The sequence below is a fragment of the Ambystoma mexicanum genome, chromosome 11 (genome assembly GCF_040938575.1).
Source record: "Ambystoma mexicanum isolate Mex_15411 chromosome 11, UKY_AmexF1_1, whole genome shotgun sequence".
NCBI classification, from domain to species: domain Eukaryota; kingdom Metazoa; phylum Chordata; class Amphibia; order Caudata; family Ambystomatidae; genus Ambystoma; species Ambystoma mexicanum.
Window position 1 is genome coordinate 704,875,937 of NC_090934.1, and position 23,169 is coordinate 704,899,105.

A 23,169-nucleotide genomic window follows, 5' to 3' on the forward strand; every position below is an offset into this window, starting at 1 on the left:
TGGTCGTCTTGACTGAGCCGCGATTTCTCTCTATGAAGGATGTTATTTCTTCGCGCAGTTCGTCTGCAAAAACTTTGTCTGAAAGCGCACCCGGCTTGAATCTCCAGTTCAATCCGGGGACCGTTGCGCCCACCATGGAGGGCTCAAGTGTGACCATTGAGTGGTCGGATAGCGTGCGTGGTAGAATTTGGCTTGTTCCCCAGGCAAACGGGCAATGGGTGGAGGCCATGATGTAATCTATCCTGGAGCTGGTGTTGTGAACGGGCGAGTAGAATGTGAAGTCTTTCGCATCTCGATTGTGATGCCGCCATGTGTCAGACAGGTTGAACGCTTGACATATCTTGCGATCTTGGCCACTGGCTTTGGACCGATTCCCAGTGCTGTTATGGGATTTGTCTAGAGTAGGGTCCATCGGTGTGTTGAGGTCTGCACCCCATATGATTGTTTCTGCATTGGGTCTTCCCTAGTTGGGACATCACCCAGTTAAAATTGTCGGGTCCATCAGTGTTGGGAGCATAGGAATTTACAATCACCACCTCTTTCCCTGCAATTATTCCCCTTACCAGCAGGCCCCTGCCTTCAGTGTCCTTCACCGATTCAATGAGACTGAAGTTTGTTCTCTTATCAATCAGAATGGCGACCCCTCTGGCAAAGGACGAGTACGATGAAAAGTACCTGTGACAGCCCCAGGACCTGGCCCACTGCGATTCCGATGCCGGCAGGAGATGGGTTTCCTGAAGAATGGCGATGTTAACCTTGTGTCTACTGAGACATTGAAGGATTTTCCTGTTCTTTGCCGGCTGGTTGCCGCCGCGGATGTCCCAGGTAGCAATTCTAAACGTTATGGCTGCCATTCCGAAGGCCGGGTGAATTCTCGCCTGTCAGGACGTGAGAGCGAAAATGGTGCCTTGAGGCAGTGGAGTGGCTAGTGGTTTTGCCTTCCAGGTTATCAAAGTTATATAACATCAACGTTGCTAAACGAGAGCGGGGTGAGTAAGGCGGCCGCGTCCGGCCCGAGTCCCTCCCTTGTGTGGGCAACCCCCAACTGGCCCACAGAAATCCCCCCATGTAGAACAGAGTTGCAAGCATAGCCGCGCTAGGGGCACTAGTAGCCTGCCAAGAGGGTACCGGGCTTCCTATGGCGATGTAATTTCGTTCCTGTGATGTATATTGAGCATAGAAACAGAAGGTGCGCTGGTCGCGACTGCCAATTACTGTGATTGTAGATTACGGAGGGTCTCTTCTCGCTCGCTCTTCCCAACGGGGTCTCGGATTGTTCCCGCCATGTCTGCAGCCAGTCCGGTCCAGGTAGTCATTGGCTTCTTCGGGGGAATTGAAAAATTGGGCCTTCCCCTCATGTTGGATACGCAGTTTCGCTGGATATAGCATGGAATAAAGGATCTGATTGTCCTGCAGGCGTCGCTTGACTGCCGTAAAGGATCTTCTCTGCGTTTGCACCGCCTGTGAGAAGTCTGGGAAGGCCTGAATGGAGTCGCCGTCGTATTGAAGTTTCCCCTTATCTCTGGCTGCCCTGAGCATGGCGTCGCGATCCTTGTAGTTGAAAAGTCTTGGAATGATTGGTCTAGGGTGCGCGCCGGGCACCGGTCTAGTGTTCGGGATTCTGTGCGCTCTTTCTACAACAAAGAGCTGAGACAGCGTTTCTCTACCGAAGAGAGCTATGCAGATCTGTTCCACAAAGTCTTCCATTTTACCTGGGATTTGTCGCTCCCTCACCCCTATGATCCTGATGTTGTTCCTGCGGGAGTGGCCCTCCAAATCCTCATTCTTGGCGCACACCACCTTCATCTGGGTTTCGAGCACAGCGACACGGGATGTCAGTGCCGCCGATCCATCGTCCAGGTCGGACACACATTGTTCGACATTGTCAAGTCGATCGGCTTGTTTATCTAGCCTGTGCTGAAGCTGGTCCACCTTCGTCGATAGGGTGTCCAACTTGCATCCCAGGCCGCTGATATCGGCCTTCAGGTCCATCAGAATCTCCCTTATATCAAAATGTGGGCCCTGGTCCTCGGCTGACATCGTGTCAGATGGCGGGGAGTTGGGTCTATTGCTGGTCGTGGGCCTGGCCTGTGTGCTGGCTTCGAAAGTCAGTTTCTTCTGATTCTTGTCTACTTTCCCCATGGTAGCTTGGGGAGAGTGTCCGTGCTGAGTTGCGACTGTCTTGGTCCGGATATTAGCACAATGCCTTTGGTGCTTGATGTGGAGAGTGTGTGCACCGAGCGTGGGGCCTGTACGGCGCGCCGCCAGAGTTTGCCACAGGCCTTCTATACCAGCTGCGCCGAGGGGCGGCGGCACACGGTGAAATCAGCGGCGTGTATCAGAGCGTCAGGCCCAGCCATCTCGGGTCGGCTGCATCTTCTTATGCCCAGGATCAGTGCCGCTGGGGTTTACTAGCTTTCAGATATCCGGTAAACCAGACCAGGCCTCTCCGCACTTGCAGCTGAACGGATGTGCGTCGTGGGAGGTCTCGGCGGGGGCCGCGCAGATTAAGCGGTGCCCGGCGGCGGGTCAGGCGGGCCCACCCAGCGGCCGCGCCGAGCCTGCCCGCGCTGCAGTCTGCTCCTACCTGGGTTGTCTCGGGACCCTGGCACCCCGGCTCGTCGCTCCTCCGCCCTCGCGACGGGCCGCCGTGTGGGACGGAGACCTCCTGGTCTCGCGGGTGCCAGTACGCACACGTCCACTCGGCTTGCACGGCGCTGCTCCTGGTCCCGCCGCCGAGACCTCCGCCAGGTGCCCGCCCTCGCCGCTCCGCACACGCGCAGGGGCCGCACCGCCCAATCCGTCAGCCGGCAGGCCTCAGAATTGCGAGCGAGTATCTCGGGCTGTAGGCAGGCGTCTGAGTCGAGATTTATCTCAAAATGATCAGTGGAGCTTCGTGAAGGAGCACAGCTGTAGGATGGGTCATTCCAACCATCACAGGAGCATTGATGTTACAGGATTCATTAGAGCCCAACGGAGCTCTCTCAGGAAGCGGCCATCTTGGTTGGCTCTCTAGCGCCCTCTGCAAGCTCGCAGCTTCTAAAATGGCCATCAGTCTGCTCAGTCAACAGCCAAATGCTGCTCGCCAAACAACCACCTACACAAGGGGAGCTCAAGGCACTTATTTACTGGGGTCAGTCTGGGAGCTTAGGTTGGAAACCCTATTGGCCCCGTTTTCTAAGGCCTTCTTTCTTTGCAGCCATGCTCTATGAGTATATCTTGCGACAGCAAAGACAATCTTTCTTTCAATAGTTTGTATCAAAAACAGCAATGTGGCATGTAATTGTTGGATGCCTTTTTCCTACAAGAGTGGTCTTAAATACATACATCTCAGGTTCTGTGTTGCAGGGCAGATTAACAAATAATGCAAGATAGTTTCACTTGCCACTTTGCACAGCGGACAAAGTCCCATGCTCTGGGGTGACCATGTCCAGGTATACCAAGCTATGTGTAAAATACCAAGTCTGAGGCAGATGTACAAAGAATGCTCATATGCTGGAACTATTTAATCCAGAAATGCTTTGCTGTTACCCAATAGGTTAATTGGTAGGTACTCTGGTTTCTCCTTCAGGAGAGCCAACCTTTCAACCAATCGTGCTCTGTACTTCATTTGGGCGTTTACTTCCAAACGTACAGCAGAGAGGGCCCACAGCTGCCAATTGGATTATTCTATAAAGCACCAGCGCCCATCTCAGTCAGCATGCGTTTGACATGGACAGACCAGCTGTCACTTTTATCCCCCTCCAAGGACGAGACATTTTCAAGTGCCACACAGTATAGTTCCAGCCCCTGGGAGTGCCAAAGTCTAATCCAATTAGGACTGGTTTAAAGCTATCTGGTCAGCTATTGGGAAGAGACTTAGATACAGGAATATCAGGGCAGTAGGTGTAACTCTAGGCAACAGGAGTAATTTCTGGGTACACCCCCTTTTGACGCAGCCAGTTGGCCGCAGCGGCCAGTTCGCTGCGCCCATTTCGGCGCGGGAGCCTTTTGGCGCCGCCGATTTGGCGCGAGGGACGTTTGGACGTGGCTGACATTGCAGCCACATCTAAACTCCCTCACGCCAAATTTAAAAGCATAATTATTTTCAAATGTAGCACGTTGACAGGAACTGTGCCTGACAACGTGTTGCATTTGAAAATAATTTGGGGTCAAGTGACTGGCGTGAAGTGTAGTATTTTTCATTGTGATTTTCCCAAATGCTTTATTATTATTTTTTTTTTATTAGACTGTTTGAAAAAAAAAATAATGTGATATTTTGCAAATAGAATAAAATTAAAAGCTTTAGCCCAGCCACGAACCATGGCCTGCAAGATTGTGAGGCTTGGAACTTAACCACAAGACCAAACTGGCCTTGTCCCTGGCAGAAAAAGTTATATATTTAACTCCCATGATTGAAGAATTGATAAAAAATAATAATAATAGTAAAGCATTTATATTAAATTCACAATACATTTAAAAATACCGAACCGGCAGAATCTCCCCAAACCCCTATGATAATCTCCCCAAACCCCCCCCACCCCGCGCCTAAACAGAATCTCCCCAAACCCCTATGCGAATCTCCCCCAACACCCCCACCCCGCGCCAAAACATCCCCACGGCCAAACGTCGCAGCGCCGAATTGGGCGCGCCAAAATGGGCGCGCCCAATTGGCTCCTGCGCCGAATCGGTCGCGGCGAGTCGGCCCGCGCCGAACTGGCTGCGCCTAATCGTCCTGCTCCGTAATTTCTTAATAAACTTGTTTTCTAGTGTGGCTAATGACCCTACATTGGCAAAGCCCCAGACCTCCGACCTGTAAAGGGACGCGGCAATGCTTGTTTCCTGTACAGGTCCAAGATCGGGGAAATTGCCGCACTGCCATGGTATGCAAAAAATGATTGGGTTACCCCACTGTACTCTCCCAAATTTATTTCAGCTTTAAGCAGCTGCTCCGACCAACCTCCTGAGTCAGGGAATCTGATCCCTAAATAGTCAAAATTAATGACCTGTTCTAACCTGATGCTGTCGATTTCAATTTTCAGGGGGCTACTCTTGGCAAACCTTGGTTTAAAAACCATCACTTTGGTTTTGTTAATGTTCTTCAGGCATTTGGTGGTTGTTGCCAAAATAACTGCATCATCTGCATTAAAGAGGGTGGGCCCTTTCCTTACCCCAACCTCGGGGTGTCTAGATAGCCCTTCACAAGTGCATCCACCAGTCCCTGACTGTAGTTCCAGAATAGGAGGGGTGCCAGGACACATCCCAGGTGAACTCCCCTACTCACAGGAAATTACCTTGTTTGTTCACCCCCAGCCCTAAGCGAGTGGAGGCAGAATTCTCTGAGTACTTTAATTCCACTAGTTCCACCAATTGAGTAGGGGCATTCCGCTAGATAAAGTTTGCCAAAGAATTGTTCTAGATACTGAGTCAAAAGCAGTTTTCAAGTTCAAGAATATTGGTACAATTTCATCTTGAACAGAGTGACATACCTTTGAATCAGCAAAAATAACAAGAAACAATGGTCAAGAGTACCTCTGCCAGTGCAAAAGCCTGCCTGTAAATCTGTGATTACTGAATCATCATCGGCCCATGTTTGTAAATGGGTCAGAATCACTTTACCAAAGATCTTCCCAGCACTATCGAGGAGCGAGATGGGACGGTAATTTGCTGGACTATCTCTGCCTCCCTTTTTTATAAATCGAGACTATAGTGGCATTCAGCCATGGTTTTGGGACAGTACCTGACATATGAACGGCACCCAGATGGAGACCTCATCCCTGTAAAAATCTACTGGGATGAAATCGGGTCCAGCCGCCTTCCCTGCTCTCTGTGAAGCCAATGCCATCGATATTTCGCTGGAGGTAACATACCAAATCCCTTTTTGGGCAGCACTCTCTGGGATGTCACTTTGGGGCTCCTTCATTGGCATTGGCTGAACTGAATGGTCACACAACTCAGAAAAATTAGCCCACCACGTATCCTCAAGGATGCAGCAGTGCAAGCAGTTACCCCCATCCAAATCTTTTTCTGTGGCCAGTTTCCAAAAACGAACTGTGCCCCCCTGCTCTAGGGCCAGTTGCAAAAGTCCCCATCTCTCCTTGACATACACATGTATTTTCTTGGAGGTCAGATTCTTGAATTCTGATCTTTGCGACCGCACTTTGATTTTATCTGTAACAACATTAGATCTTGCACAGAGACTTAATTCTTTCTTGGATTTATTTTAACACTTCATGTATACATGTCTGGCAAGCACTTTAATCAGATACAGTCATACAACTTCAATGCATTCTGGTCAATACAGGTGTAATACTGTCTTATTGCATTGTGTTTTCTCATCAGCGTCATGGTTATTTATGAGGAATGATCGGGTTTTGCCCCACATGTCTTTCGGGCGTGCCGCAGTTGGCAGCGACACAATGTATGTATCCTCACAGTCATGAACCCATATTAGGTTCCTCATCCAGGTTTGTACAGTGCGGGTGAGTATGTCCATTTGCGCAGTATGCATTGCTTAGCCACCATGCATCTGATATTCTGGAAGGAGCGTAAGCGGCGTTCAGAGTTCCCGCCCCACTCCCCAAATAGCATGCTCATTGGTGACAGTTCCCGATTTTTATCAACCGCAGTAGACAATACCCCATACACCTTTACCCAGAATTGCCCCAGTTCCGGGCAGGACCTTAACATGTGGACGTACCCTGCATCCTCTGCGCTGCACCTCAGCAGCATCCATCATGCTCGGTGTACATCTTTCCCAGTTTATGCAGGGTGTAATGTAACATGTGTAGTATTTTATACTTGATCAACTTCAGCCTTGCATTCATAGACACCCTCTTCGTAAACATACACATGGACCTCCATTGCACCTCCATATCAGCCTCTGCCGCCCACCTCCCCCGGGCATTGTCTACTTTCACTGAGTTCTCTGCTATAATCCTTCGGTATAGGGTCGAAAGTAACCAGCGGCAGCCATATGAGTTAGCCATCAGGGTAACTCATTTTCCAGGGGCTTCACTGGGTAACATTCCCACCTAGCTTGCACAGGGACTTGGATTGTATAATATTGCAACAGTTCAATGGCCGTACCCCTATGCTCAGCCCCGAAAGGTGTGCAGTGTCAAAAAGTGGTCCTCCGCGAACAAATCCCCTCTTGCCCAGTAGCCCAGTGTCGTCCAGTTCGCCCTCAGTGAGGCATCCCATGTGTGGGGGAGCCCCGGGAATCTCCACAGAGGCAACCATCGGTAGAGCAGCGTGCTCCCTGTTGTTCTTTCAAAGATGGCTCTCCAGGGGACATTGTTTGTACAGGATCATATGGACAGTCATCAGTGTAGCTGGTGTCTAATATTAAAGTTCTCATGTGTGCATTCTCTGCCAGCGCCACCTCCAGTTTGACGTGTGGCGCAAGCCCGTCTGTGCCATACCAGCAGCCCCCCTCTATTGTATGGTGTTGCCATGTCCTCCCATTTTTTCCTGACCGCCTGGAGTGCCACAGGAAATTAGCCATGTCCTTGTGAAAGGTCTTTGAAGCGTTGTTTCCCCAGTCACATTGGCACGTTGACGTATGTCGATAGTAGTTGGGTACCAGGACCATTTTAATCAATGCCAGTCGCCCAGCTAATGACATTCAGCAGTTTAGGCCATGTCGCCATTTCCGCCTGTGCGTATTTAGCCCTGGCAGCAAAGTTATCCGCCATTTACTGCTTCTAGAGATGATGGCGCCCAGGTATTTGAAGCTGTCAGTCGACCATTGTAAGGGGAAGACTCCTCGGGGTTGGGGTGTACTATCCGTCAGGGGGAATATTTCCGACTTCCCATAGTTCATTGTAAATTCGGAATGTCGGCCCACCCTGGTGTTGTCCTCCATTATGGGGTCTAGGTTCATGCAGTGGTCCCGTATATATAGGAGTACGTCATCTGCAGGGAGATGATCTCAGGTCGTCCCGCTATGCACATTCCCTGGTTCCCATGGCAATGTCGTACCATGTCTGCCATTGGCTCTATTGCTAGGGAGTACAGTATAGGCGATAGTGGACAGCCCTGACGTGTCCCCCTTCCCAGTGTAAACGGTCTACCTTGCATTTCATTGACCCGTACAGTAGCTACCAGGGACGTGTATAAAAGCTTGACACACCGGAAGAGATGCTCACCTAGATTACTCCTACGTAGCACCTTGAACAGGAACAGCCAGAACACCATATCAAATGCCTTTTCAGCGTCTAGGTCAACCGCGACTGCTTATGTCGTGGACGTCACCCGAGGCATGACATTAAACAGCCTCCTAAGGTTCAAAGAGGTGAATCTGTAGCATATTCGCAATTATTTTAGCATATATTTTGGTGTCAACGTTTATGAGGGAAAGCGGTCCGTAGGAGCCGCATTCCTCCCTGTGTTTGCTCGGCTTCAACAATACTATGATTGTAGCCTCCATGAGTGACTGCAGTAGGCAGCCCACTTGCAACGATTCCTCTCACACTTTCAGCAAATAAGGGCCTAGCATGACCTTGTGCTGCATATAGAATTCGGCAGTCAAGCTGTCCGGGCCAGGTGACTTATTCCTCAGTAAGTTCTCTATCACTCGCAGAATTTCTTCCACAGTGAAGGGGTTATTTATTTGCACCCTACCACTGTCTGAAAGGTCTGACATTGATATAGAGTCCAGCAGGGCTTGAAGGTCCCTGTCATTCTCCTAGTCTTGGGCTTTGGATAGCGTCACGTAGAACTGTAGAACTGTAAAAACACGTCACTGACTCCTCGGTCTGAATACATCATCTGCCCTGACCCATCCTGGACACCCACTATGTGTTCTGACCCTCTTTCTGCCCGATTGTGCTAGCCAGCAGCCTGCCTGGTCTTTCCCCCTACCAATATCTCCTGGCGGCAGCGGGTTTGGCAAAGTACTTAACCTCAGAGTCCGCATGTCGCTTAAATTCCTCCAGCTGGGATTTGATATCCACCGGAGGGTTCGGTTTGGCATCACCACAAATTGCCTCTCCAATGTTTTGAGTTTACTCTCGCTTATGACAATATCCCTATGGATAGTTTTGAGAACACCAAATTCCTTGGACATAGCGATGCCCCTTATATACACCTTAAACATATGCCAGAGCGTGCTTTGAGCCACTACGTCATCATCATTGATTTGAAAAAAAGCCTGGATATCGTCCCCTATACCATTCCTAAAGACCACGTCCTTTAGGGCCACATACTTAAATTGCCACATATTGCCACTCCTCTTGGCTGTACTCCAATTCAGGGAAAGCACTATCGGGGATTGGTCCGAGTATGTGCTGGGGAGGATGTCAGCCAACACCATTTGCCCTACTAGTCTATCTGAGATCAGGAAGAGTTCTATCCTAGTGGACATAGCATGCACGGATGAGCACTAAGTGTAGCTCCGGTCACTTTGGTGGAGAGTGCGCCATATGTCCCACAAAACATACGTTGCAAGATGTAGCGGGCTGCCCTTTATAGTGCCTTGGTGCCTTCCCAGTATGGTCCAAGTCTAGATCCAGGATGGTCTTCATATCTCCCCCCCAAATAATTCCAGTCAGTCCCTCGTAGAACACGTGGTCAACTATGTTGGGCCAATAAGAGTTCACCAGGAGCACCTCCCTGCCCAGCAACTTGCAGTGCACTATTACGTAGCGGCTGAGTCTATATGTGTATGTTGGCAATCAAACTTTACCCCTTTGTGTTTTAAAATTAGCATTCTTCTGGACTGCGTTGAGTATTCGGTATGAAACCGATTAACCCCTTACCCCTTGGCGGAGGTGATATTCCCACTGCCCATGTGTGTGTTTCTTGCAGAAACAGAACCTGGACTCTGTGTCGGGCGATATAGGGGCTCAACGTCTGCGCCTTGGTGAAATTCCCAAGCCCCCTCACATTCCAACTTAGTATTTTAATGCTCTCCATGCAAAACTAGGGTCGTTGTGACATCACCGCAGCCCTCCAATCACTGTGTTGCCACCAAGTATAAAACCATTTCGCATTAACGGTCTGCAATGCATGCTTGTGAAAACATATTTTAACCCTTTTACCCCCAACTTTTCCCCCGCCTCCTCCCGCCCTCATTGCCCTACCAATTAGGGATAATGCAGCCCTCACACATACCCACCCTAACCCCAACAGCTTCTGTATACCAGCAACCTTGCATAGGGGACAACCGCTTGCTTCAGCCATCCACTGTTGCCATCCCTCCAGCCTGCATTTAGGATACCTGTTCAGTGCATGTCTGCACCCACATTGAAGTTGAACGATTAACCAAGAAACCACAGCTAAATCCAGTATCCACGTCGCCAGGCAACTTCAGGTTCCTCCTCCGGAGCCTGTTGATGGTGTATTGGTATATTGGCCCTGATGTATGCCACCGCCCCATCCAGGATTGTAAAGAATAGGACCTTGCCTCTGTGCTGTATACGCAGCCTCGCCAGGAAGGGCATAGCATATGGGGTAGCCCTCTCCCGGAGCATACGTTTGACCCCCATGAAGGATTTTTGCTCCAAATGGACGGCAGTGGAAAAGTCAGGGTAGATATGAAGAGTGGTGTTTTCATAGCGCAGAGGGCCCCTTTCTCTAGCCAGCCGCAGAACTGTGTCACGGTCTCCATAATTGAGGATCTTCGCTATGACCGCTCTAGGAGGAGCCCCCGGGCTCGGCCTCACCGACAGGGTCCTGTGGGCCCGCTCGATTACAAACATAGCGGAAAGGTCCTGGTCGCCCAGCAACTCCTTAAGTAGGTTCTCTACAGCCACTTCCATTGGGCCACGCCCAAATCCCTCAGGAAGGCCAACTATACACACATTGCTCCTCCTAGACTGTGACTCTAAATCATCACACATGGAGAGGACCCTCTTGAGGTCTTTAGCCATGTCCGTCACCTGGGCCTTCAGTATATGAACATAATATTCAGTTGTCCCAATCGGGGTCTCGGCCTCCATCACCCGTGCGGACGCCCTTTCCATTTTACCCTTAAGGGTATTGATGTTGGACGTGATGCCATCCAGTTTGTCTGTCATATTAGTGAAGCCCTCCTGCATACTTTCCATCAGTTCCTTGAGGTTTGGGGCCTCGGGACTCGGTTTCTCAGGCTTTGATGTTGTATTGGCGTCTGAGTCTGTCTATGCTCGTTGTCTGTTGGGCTGCTGCGCAAATGCCTCTATAGTATTTTGCTTCTTCTGACCACCTTTGCCTTTTGTCACGGCTGCAGGCTCTGGTGGGTTGTCTGCTTGCCTTGGTTTCGTGCTGGGGGGACAAGTCCACCAGGGAGACCCCCGTCTCAGTGTGCCAGTGTGATGGCGTGCAGATACAGCCTGTAATGTTGTTCCTGCTCGCCCTCACAAGTCTGCTGCTGCGTACCCTCCTATTAGCGTCTCTCCGACGGACGACCCAGAGGTTTAGTCATGACAGCTGTATAGCAGTGTTGTTATTGCTCTACCCCTGGCTCATAGTAGGGTAGTGCCAGGTCGTACGTACCAGATGCGTAGCTGTATTTTGTAATCTAACTTGCTTCTTTACCCCAAGGCATAGACAGGATGTGTGGGGGCTCTCCACCTCTGTTCATATTACTGGGGCGGGGGTTTCTAGCTTTCAGTATTCATAGAATTCTTTGCCTGCTATTGGGCCTGCTCTTCTAGTTTGCACTCCCTAACCGCTTCCACTGTGTATGCTGTGTCATCCACACCTGCGGGCAGGGAGCACTGGGTGAGTGGGCTACTCCTCTGGCACCAGCCCTGTCACTGTACCGCGCCGCAGATCAGTGTGCCCTGCACCTCAGATCTTGGCCCAGACCGTGGACCCAGAGCACCGCTGTGCAGGGGACTGTTTCGCCTCACCAGCCACTCAGATAGATTTCCCCAGGGGTGGCACAGCCAGTAAACGCTGGTGGCTCAGGAACTAGGCCCACCATTCGCAAGGGTTTCTTTGGTGACACATCGCTGGCCCAGCCTCGCAGAGCTCCCCCCTCCAGGGCACAGCTCCTCACTTCAGTGGTGCGCGTCTTCAGATGAGGCACAGTATCCCCCTTTCCCTTGTCAAAATGCACCCTGCCCTCCCCTACCTTTGTAGGTTATTTTCAGTGATGAACACTTCCATTTGTGAACACCACTCTGGTACTGAGACGAAGAAGATATGACTGCTCTTCTTTGTCTCAGCATGTTAAAGGGAGGGCAAACTTCTACTCTGCTGGCATACATAGAAGTATGGATGCTTCTAGAACTCTGGAGAGGGTAAGAGGCTGAGGGAGCTGGGACAGTGGTAGAAATATACTGCATCTCTCCTAGGTTGTCATCCCTCATCTCATGAGGGTGTTCCGTCACCATGTGATCCTCCTGCTGTCACCACCCCCTGGGGGATTATTGGACTGTGGCTGCACCGCCCTGTCCACATGAGAAGGGTGTTCCCCTATGGGAGAAGGGACGACATCCAAGGATTCATCACAACACATACATCATAAACACACAGCACAGCAGGAATACATAATTACTAGCCATTTCCAGCATAACAAACGCTGTTCTAGCAGATCTTAAAGGTCAATATCGATCAGTAATTCATAGCGTCACTTCTGATCCCCTTCTTAAATATTACAGCTAACACTGATCGCTTCCAGGAAGGGGGAGTAGGTCCCTGTGACGTGGTTATTGAAAAGGATAAACGTATAGGTAACTGTCTTCTTTTGAATTTGAAAAGCATATTTGTAACAGATGGAATGAAACGTATGTGCAGTATAAGAACACTATCTAAGTTCCGCCGATTAGACAGGCCTCTATGATGTGTCTTTGGAGACGCATAATTGTTAACCGCGTTCCATTGCAGAGTCCCCGGGATGGCATAAGATTGGGTAGTAGCATAATTACAGCACCTACTTTCAGTTTTAGCTTGTGAGGAGGCATTCGTCCTACAGTGTTTCACTGTTTAGAGACTGCTACGTTCAGTTGGTAATTAACTGTTCATTGACACTGGAGCCACCATGCCCTGTGTGAAGAGAAGTGGGGTGGAAAGAAGTAACTTGAAATTATTCAGAATTTGTGTGATATTGGAAGGTGAAGATGACAACATAGAACTGTGCTCATTCTGTTTGTTAAAATGATAGCTATTGTTGAAGTGGAAGGGCACACAGAGGTGCACTTTTGCTGCTCCGTCTTCTATATGAAGAAAGGCCTAGCCTCTGCTGCAGCCTGCCAACTCCCATGCTCAGCTGACTCCCACCTCCACTATGCAGATACTATGGGACGGGGAAGCAGGGAGATTTCCCGGTTTCCTGCCATGTGGAGTGGGGTCAAAGTCGGACAGAAAGTAACATTCTAGTTGCAGGGCAATGCACTCCCTGCAATTAGAATGTTACTTTCTTAAGTCTCTGACTCTGAGCGCGTTCACTCCGACTTCAGAAAGAAGTCAGATCATTTATTTCTGGAGTTGGATGCACTGCGACTCCAGAAAGAAATTATCTGACTTCTTTCTGAAGTCAGAGTCAATGCTCTCCGGCCTCAGAGGCAGAGCACACAGCAACACTGGTGTCCATGTCCCGCACCACTACAGTGGCCCAGAGCGGGGTGGGACACGGAAACCTGTTTGCTGTGTGTTCCTGCTTGGCCCCCTCATTGACCTGCCAGCGGGACACCACTCCCGTTCAACAACCTGTTGGACACTGAGGATCCCGAAAGGGAACAGTGTCCCGGTCTAGCTCACAAAAGAGTCACTGGGGTGGGGGGAGGGGCAAGCTGCCCCCCTCAACCTCCCACTCAGTACGCTGCTGCTTAAGTGGGTGGGAGTATTGGAGGGGAGATGTCATGCTTTCCTGCAGCAAAAGCTTCCAAAATCTCTTTTAGTGGAAGAACATGATAAACATGTGCATCAGTGGCAGTACGAGCATTTCTTTAAAGACTGCCACTTTTCTAATTTGTGAAAGTGCCCTTAAGCTTCCAGTAATTCAGAAATGTGGTGCTGCAGTCTGGGAAATGCTATTTTGTAGACAGGGAAAAGGGTGCAGTAGAGGAAAACGACACCTTAGAGGTGTCATAGTTTAGCTCCTTTTTTATGTGCAAAACCAGGGCTTTTGAAAGGAGAATTCCCTTTCAGTGGCCACCCTGCATTCCTCATGGTTCTTAAGGCTGTTGTCAAGCAGTACATCAGGCATATGCAAAAGTGGTGGCTTTGAACCCTGGCCACCACATTATCACTTTAACAAAATATAATGCTTTTAACTAAAGTGTTCTTGCTTCATGGAAGAACACTTTCCTATGTTTGCATGCACCTCCGAATCAGGGCCTTTGCCCTATATTTAGCCGCGTTAGAATCAGCTCAGTTCAGTTATAGGATCATCCATTGATACTCTTCCCTTGACCAAGTTGGACCGGCCAAGTTGCAAGCCTCAACAAATCTCCATCCCAAAGGACCACAGCATGGGGCTGACCCTGACGACAAAGAGGAGGCCGCACATGCACTGAGATACCCTGCAACTGAGAAGGTCTCAGACTAGCACTTGCAAAGCCTGATGCAGGTTATGAGCTAGCGCAGACACCAGGAGCAGTGGCCTCACCTCTTCTGCAACATAAAGGTGTGATATGTGCCTCCAACTCTGTAGTGACCACACTCAGTGAATGCATCCACATCCTGGGTCATCACCGCAATGACTCCAATCACTGTATCCATCCCCAGAGTTTCACCATACCGGGAAAGACTGCATCACACCCCAGCACAGACTAGCACTCGCTTTTGACTCCATCGTTACTTTGATATTATTATGTTAAAAAGTATATTATACTGTATCCATCACCACCATCGAGGTTTTACAGCATTGAAACATTTCCGAAATGGTGGCCCTGCCCGTGGTGAACCAGATTGTGATCTGTGGACGGACCACCTAGATATCAGAAACTCCTATCACTTGCGGAAACAAAGCCCACATACCCAGCAACCCCTGCCTATACATCTTTGTGTCATCATTAAGTGGCCCACCCAGGCTCTACAAAAGTCACTAACCTCAGGGTTAGTGTGCAACAACATATTCCCTTAGAAAGCGAGGGATTTCTGTACCTAGATACTGATCTACATTGTACATAATTCCTAAACCACCTTTTAAAGTGATAAAGGTATTAACATTATTGCGCTGCTGGCCCTCTTATTTTTTTCCAAGAGATAACAGTGTTATCTTGCCTGTCCAACCCTACTCTTGAAAGCCAGGCCTTGGTCGCTGGAAACATCTGCAAATAGGTAAGCCAAGGAAGCTGTAACAATGCATGTCTGTTTGCCTATACTAGGACCTATTTAATAACCTAATTTAGGGTTGTGGGCAAAACTGCTGACAATCTGACTCCAGGGAAAACATTGGGAGGGTACCCAGAGTAGCCGGTAATAAGGTTATCATGGCAGGATAAGACTGGAACAATAATAAGGGTATTCAGGTGAATTAGCTTCAGGTGAAGGAATACTCTCAGGGCCCGATTCTGAGGTGCATGAAAAAGTGGAAGTGTTCTTTCATGAAGGATGAACACTTTCCTTAAAAGCACCATATTCTGTCAAAGTGAAAATGTGGCGGCCTGCCATCAAAGCCTCTACGTTTGCAAGTTCCTGATTTACAGCTTGACAACAGCCCTACCAACCATCAGGAATGCATTGTAGGCACTGAGAGAGGATTCTCCTTCCAAAATCCTTTGTTTTCCAAAAGTAGTTGAAGTACGGCACCTGTGCGCTGCCGTTAAACTCTAATGCACACTTTTTCCCATTATAAAAATAGCATTTCCTAGACTGGATCACCGCTTTCCTAGTTTACTGAAAGCTTAAGAAAACTTAGAAAAGTGCAATACTTATAAGAAATGCTCACAGTGCCACTGGTACACACATGGGTGGAGCCAGCACCTGGCTATAGAGGGCTGAAGCCCTCTCACTTTGACGCAGAAGGCAACACTCTGATGCGAGCCCAGCACAGGGCTCTGATAGCAAAGGGTGCGATAGCAAGACCCTGTCACATTTCTCACCTCAGAGCCCTATGTGTTTGCTTACCTTTAAACAATTAACGTGGCAGCAGCAGCAAAGGTACAAAGGCAGAGGACAAAAGCCTACGCTAGTGATGTCAATACACCCCCTTTGATTGAGCCAAAGGCTTAACAACTGGGCTCAGCTTGTAGATGGCCCATGCCTCCAGTGATTAGCACCGCTTTGTGAAAATAAATAGCCTCTGAATTGGGATAAAAAATGTGAAAAAGATGCATTTTATGGGTCAAAGGAAGGCGCAATAGCTATGCAGGCTCCTGGGCTCATAGCAAGGGGAGGGGGTTCACAGTGAAATAATGTTCCCACTCACTATCAACTTTAAAATGTATCATTTAGTCCCACTCCCCCAAACCTTTGAGGCTTGCTCGGCCCCTGGGTACACATGTTTATATCATAATTCTAGATTTTAGAAGCTTTTGCTGCTGGTAAGCACGACAACTCCCCTCCGATTATTACACCCACCTCAGAATGGTGGTGCTGGAAACTGAAAGGGAAAATGTCTGCTTTCTTTTCTAATTTTATCACAAGTTCAGAATCAGGCCCTCAGTGGCTACCAAAAGTGCAAAGCAATTTGGCTCAGTGCATTCAATTAAGGAACTGAGGCCCTGATTCTGAAGTGCATGGAAACATAGGAAAGTGTTCTTCCATAAAGAAAGAACACTTTCCTTAAAAGACCCATATTCTGTTAAAGTGACAATGTGGCATCCTGGCATCAAAGCCATCACTTTTGCACATGATATGATATGATAGTTTATTTATATAGCGCCTATACACAATGTGTTTCAAAGCGCTTCAAGGCAAGGGAGGGAACAAGAAAAAAAACAATGACATTCTTACAGGCCATGAACAGTAAGGATTAACTATCGTACTCGGCCTGATGACATTTCAGATAGTGCAAGAGCTAAGACATAGATAAGGAAGGGAGGGGGAGAGTGGGAAGGAAACGGAAACAGACAGGCGACTACCGTACTAGGCCTGATGACATTTCTGGAAGAGCCAAAAAAAAACAACAAGAGGTGAGAGAGAGGGGTGCAGAAAGGTGGGGGGGGGGAACAAAACAAACAACTATCATATTAGGCCTGACGACATTTCAGATAGTGCTGGAGAGGGGTGGGGAGAAAAAACAGGGGAGAGGTTGCTATCATACTAGGTCCAGAGGCAATTCTGATAGAGTAAGTGCATAGAAGAAAGTAAGGAGAGGAGATAGGAAAAGGGAGAAGGGAAAGGAGGAGAGAACAGAGAGTTAGCAGTCAAAAGGAAAGGAAGGCACCAGGTGGGCGGGCTTGCTAAGTGGTGAAAAAGAGCGGCAAACAGGAAGGCACCTGGTGGGCGTAGCTTGCTAAGTGGTGAAAAAGAGCAGCAAACAGGAAGGCACCAGGTGGACGGGGCTTGCTAAGTGGTGAAAAAGAGCGGCAAACAGGAAGGCACCAGGTGGGCAGGGCTTGCTAAGTGGTGAAAAAAAGCAGCAGGCAGGAAGGTACCAGGTGGGCGGGGTTTAGGCCAGGTGACCTAGATCCACTTGCACCTGCTCCCCATCTGCAAAGGAAAAGAGGCTGCAGGGCTCCTTAAGTAGGGAAAAGGAGCGGCAAACAAGAAGGCACCAGGTGGACGGGGCTTGCTAAGTGGTGAAAAAGATCGTCAGGCAGGAAGGCACCAGGTGGGCGGGGCTTAGGCCAGGTTACCTAGATCCACTTGCACCAGCTCCCCATCTGCAAAGGAAAAGAGGCTGGAGGGCTCCTTAAGTAGGGAAAAGGAGCGGCAAACAGGAAGGCACCAGGTGGGCGGGGCTTGCCAAGTGGTGAAAAAGAGTCGCAAACAGGAAAGCACCAGGTGGGCGGGGCTTGCTAAGTGGTGAAAAAGAGCGGCAAACAGGAAGGCGCCGGTGGGCGGGGCTTGCCAAGTGGTTAAAAAGAGTGGAAAACAGGAAGGCACCAGGTGGGCGGGGCTTAGGCCTGGTGACCTAGATCCACTTGCACCTGCTCCCCATCTGCAAAGGAAAAGAGGCTAGAGGGCTCCTTAGTAGGGAAAAGGAGCGTCAAACAGGAAGGCACCAGGTGGGCGGGGCTTGCTAAGTGGTGAAAAAGAGCGGCAAACAGGAAGCACCATGTGGGCAGGCTTGCTAAGTGGTGAAAAAGAGCGGCAAACAGGAAGGCACCAGGTGGGCGGGGCTTGCTAAGTGGTGAAAAAGAGCGGCAAACAGGAAGGCACCAGGTGGGTGGGGCTTAGGGCAGGTGACCTAAATCCACTTGCACCTGCTCCCCATCTGCAAAGGAAAAGAGGCTGGAGGGCTCCTTAAGTAGGGAAAAGGAGCGGCAAACAGGAAGGCACCAGGTGGGCGGGGCTTGCTAAGTGGTGAAAAAGAGCGGCAAACACATGCCTGATTTACTGCTTGACAACAGCCTTAGCAACCATGAACGCAGGGCAGCCACTGTGAGGGGATTCTCTTTTCAAAAGCACTGGTTATGCACATAAAATCAATGTTGGTTAACGATTATATGTTTGGTATTGAAAGCATAGATACACAAAGAGCAGTTGCCGCATTTATAAAAACCATTGGTCCTAGTTTTGTGAAGCCAATTTAAGCTGGTTTCAGCTTTACTGTGCATAAAGGAGGGACTTAGAATTGACCTGAGTGTAGGGGCCCTAGTGTAGGTAAATGTTGGGTCTTCTTTATTAAAATGTTTTATGTCCGTGTCCATTTTCAGCAAATACCAATGTTTTTTTAGTTATCTTGTGTATTCTATGACTGTCTGTATTGTATCTAGTGATGAATCTCGCTGTCTAAATCTTCTCAGCTCCAGTTCTTTGTTTGGAAATGAACAAGTCACTTCTATTGGTGGCGGATGCCCTCTTCTCTGCTTTCCAGAGTCTGGAGAGGTTCTATCTCCTTTCCTGAAATCTTTTTGTTATTAATGTACATTCTTCCATGAAGCCAGGTACGCTACCACAATTTCGCCTGGCTCTTATGTATTCCCCCATGGGTCTGTGTTGTGTTTGTACTTTTCCTCCTGGTTGATAGATCTGTGTACATGAGCCCCTGACGGAATGTTGGTGTGGAATGTTATGGATGAACTGTGCCTGGGTGTTCCACGAAGTCAGTTGGGGCCTGGACTTGGATGATGAGGGGGCCGGTGGATGTCTCTCCCTGATATATACTTGACTGAATTATTACATGTATACCTACCTTCTGTGTTAACCCAGTAAACGTTTGAACCCAAGTTAAGAGACTCCCTGCACTTATTCTATCTGACCTCTATACTTAACAGTCTGTTATCTATGACCGTCTTGTGATGACAACTTGTTGCAAGTAGTGTAGAATTGACCTCTGTGGGTTTCCGGTAGGTGTGTTTGGTTAGGCTGTCCTGATCGAGTGAAATGTGTATGTCCAAAAAGTCAATAGTGGTTTGATGTGTCATGCTCGCTCATTCAATACCAAACCTGCTAGTGTTAAGTTACAGGACAAATTGTTCTAAACGGTCCTGTGGACCCTGCCAGGTCACAAATACATCATCTATGTATCTGTGCAAGCTGATCACATGATTACAGAATTCCGGACACACAAGTGCATGGGTCTTTTCATAAAATCCAATAAAGAGATTTGCAAGAACTGAGGAATATTTGGCTCCCATGGCAATGCGCTTGGTTTGTTCGTAATCTTGCCCATCAAGAAGAAAAAATGTATTCTTCAAAGAAAAATGTAAGGGCTTTTTAATCATCTCTAGATGTGTGAGAAAAGAAAAGATGCTGAGGTATTGACATTGGTGAAATCTGTACTTTCCAGTGCCAGGTTGTGCACTATTGACGTGTAGAGGGCCTTCACATCTGGAGTTACAAGCAAAACATCTGATTCACAGATAATGGGCCTCATTATGTTACCTTGATGGCAGGCCTACCGTTTCCGCCACCATGTGGTGGCGGAAACAAGGTAGGATTATGGCTTGCTGGCTGTGTGCATCACTAATGCACAGAATCGATGCCACCGCCATCACGGAAACACCAGCGCAGATGGATATACCGCCACAAATGTTGGCGGTGCATCCGTCTTCACCACGTGCATGCCAGACATATCTGCACCGCGTATGCAGAGCTGGAAACACCGGAAATGGATACCATGATCACAGGAACCGGAAAGAGAGTAGCGGCCATTACAAAAATCACAATTCACTGCAATCCCCCTGTAGCAGAAGCCATCCAGCATCACTGAGTGTGCCAAAACACAGTGGGACATGGCTGCAAGGATACCACAACACTGCGTGTGCAAGCCTTGCTTCAGTGAAATCGAACTCACCATGCTGGTTGACCATATTGTAGAAAATGCAAGGGAGCTATTCTCTGCTGACCAGCAGCGCAGCACACACCTGAGGCGCAAGGCCAAATGGGCTGAGGCTGCCCAGAAGATGACAGCTGTGGGTGTCACAGCCCGCACCGTCAAGGACTGCCACAAGAGATGGGATGACCTCCGCATAAGGGTGCAGAACCTCCTGGCAGCCCAAAGGCTTTGATGAACTGCAACAGGTGGCAGACAACACTCACCCCTAAATCTGCTCCCCTGGGAGGACAAGTGCAGCAGTGTGCTGCACCTCAAGGGAATTGAGGGAGTTGGTGCAGCGGAGGCAGGAGCTGGGACACCTGGCGAGGCTGGTGAGTACTGAAAGTGCACAAATAGGAAGCTGAATCAAGCTAATCATGCCCCCTCTAATCAACACCCAGAAATGCCCATATCACAGTCCACATCCCCCCGACCACACTCAGTACTCCCCTGGCCCCCCTTCACAGATTACAGTGCAAAGGCAGTCAGACACCCTGCGCCCAAGTATGACCCATACACACCCACATGACAATGCAGCACACATCAATGTGTGTAACCACAATATGATGTAGCTCAAAGACTGTGTTGCATGTACTGCACTATACTCATCCTGTCAGTTCACTAACAGCATACCTTTCATTCACCCACAGGAACATCATCTGAGGCCAATGGTGGACAACCACAGACGTAGAGGGAGACGCGACGTGCACGACGCACAGCACAACGTCTGTCAACATATGCTACAGGCACCTCGGCCATCCGTGAAGTAACAATGCCACAGGTACACCACGCCGAGGAAACTGACACCCCTCCTGCTCCTGGGCCACAGCAAGCACCTCAATCCAACATCCCTGCTGCTCCTGAGCCACAGCAAGCACCTCAGCCCAACATCCCTGCTGCTCCTGGTCCACAGCAAGCACCTCAGCCCAACATCCCTGCTGCGCCTGGTCCACAGCAAGCACCTCAGCCCAACATCCCTGACACATGTGCTATCCCACAGGTACGTGCACCACCACACCAGGCAGAGTCCCATAGCACGGACAACAGTGCAGAGGAAGTGGCCATTGAGGCAGCTGGAATCGGCAGCAAGGACAACCCAAACATCCCTGAAGCACTGGGCACATTCAGCCCCATGAACCCCAGTAGTCCCATGCGCTCTCCCACACAATCTTTGCAGGAAATCAGCAGCTGTATCCAACAGATGGGGGAACGGCAGGACATGCTGGCTGCACTGGTTCAGCAGCACCTCAAGTCTAGCCTCCAACGTGAAAGCAACCAGACCATTGGGGACCGGATTGCATGTCCCATTGGGCGTTGTGCCACATCAAACATGCAGATGTCACGGATAGTCCGTGAGGGCAACAGTGTCCAGTCGACCATAGCAGAAACAATGGTCCTGGCCCTACAGGCCATCATGACGCGCCTACCGCTGCATAACCCCTCAATGCCCTCCACCAGCACCACACCTGTGAACTCACAGACATCCAGCCCCCGTAGAAGGTCCTCACCCCTGTCTGGGTCATCTCTGAGGGACAAACATGCAACCAAGCGTGGCAAGAAGTAGTGATGATTGACTGTCACTTGTTGCACATGTCGCCATTTTTGTGTTGGGAGGTGGGTGGGAATGTTTGGGAGGGGTAGGGGGGTCCATAGTTGGGATAGGTAGTTGAGGCCTGGGAGGTGGGTGCGTACGTTTGGGTGGGTTTTGTTGTTGCACCGGTTACATTTTGTCATCATAATACACTGGGTTGTTAATCTGAATAACGAGTGGATATTCTTCTTCTTTGTGTGTCTGAATTATTTAATATAAGTATCACAGATTATGTGTGTGATAATGTGCTCCATGTGCTTGTGAGGATTGTTGAGAAGAAATTGTGAATAAGTGCTTCCTGTGCATGATGTCCATCCATGGCACCCCGCCCTGGTTGCATGCCGATCCCATCATCATCGTCGTCATCCTCATCCTCCTCATCTGCTGGGTCCATGTCCAGGGGCAGTGCAATGTTCCATTGTATACACATATTGTTTAGCATGGCACTTACCAGCACCATTTTGACATCCTTTATGGGGCTATACATCAATACCCTGCCGGATCTGCTGCGGCAGCGGAACATGGCCTTCAATAGTCCAAAAGTCCACTATATGATGCTCCTTGTACATATGTGTGCCCGGTTGTAGGCCTCCTCATCCTGTTCCGTAGTCGTCTGATGGTTGTCATGAGCCATGGCATGTGGCGGTATCCGGCATCACCTGCATGGGGGTGACAGAAAGGTGAGTTGGAAATTTGGTGTTGGCCATGATAGCATGTACACAGTCTCAGTATTTGGTTAGCACACAACATGGCAAATGCCTCTGATTTTAGAATGCATTTAGCTAAATTATCTTTGCCCAATTATTCTATATTCCAGCCTTGGCTCACTCATTCCTACTGTGACTGTTTGGCCTGCTCAATGTCTCCATGTCCTTCTAGGCAACTACATGTCTTATTTGTTTCAATGTAAACCATGGTGCTTTTCTGTGTACTAGGTGCCTCATGTCTTGTATGGTGCAGACAAAATCTGCGTAATGCACCCGCAGCGAAAACAAGAGTGAAGACACTACTGCTGTGCGGAGCGGGGGAAATAGGCATTGTGCACATGGGAGCACCTGCTACTTTCTCAACAGTGCCAATACTCCCATTCACATAGTGCCATCGTATGGTGTGCCACTCCATGGTTAGGGGTATTTCCATTAGGCAGTATATGGATTCCCATGACATGGCTTACTGTCATGGACCGATTGCAGCAGTAAGCTGGGTGAACTCTGGTGAGTGTCTACTTACCCCCCACTACACAGAGGTCATGCATTGGTCATTCTACTCACCCAACAGCCAGGAGCACTCTGGTGAG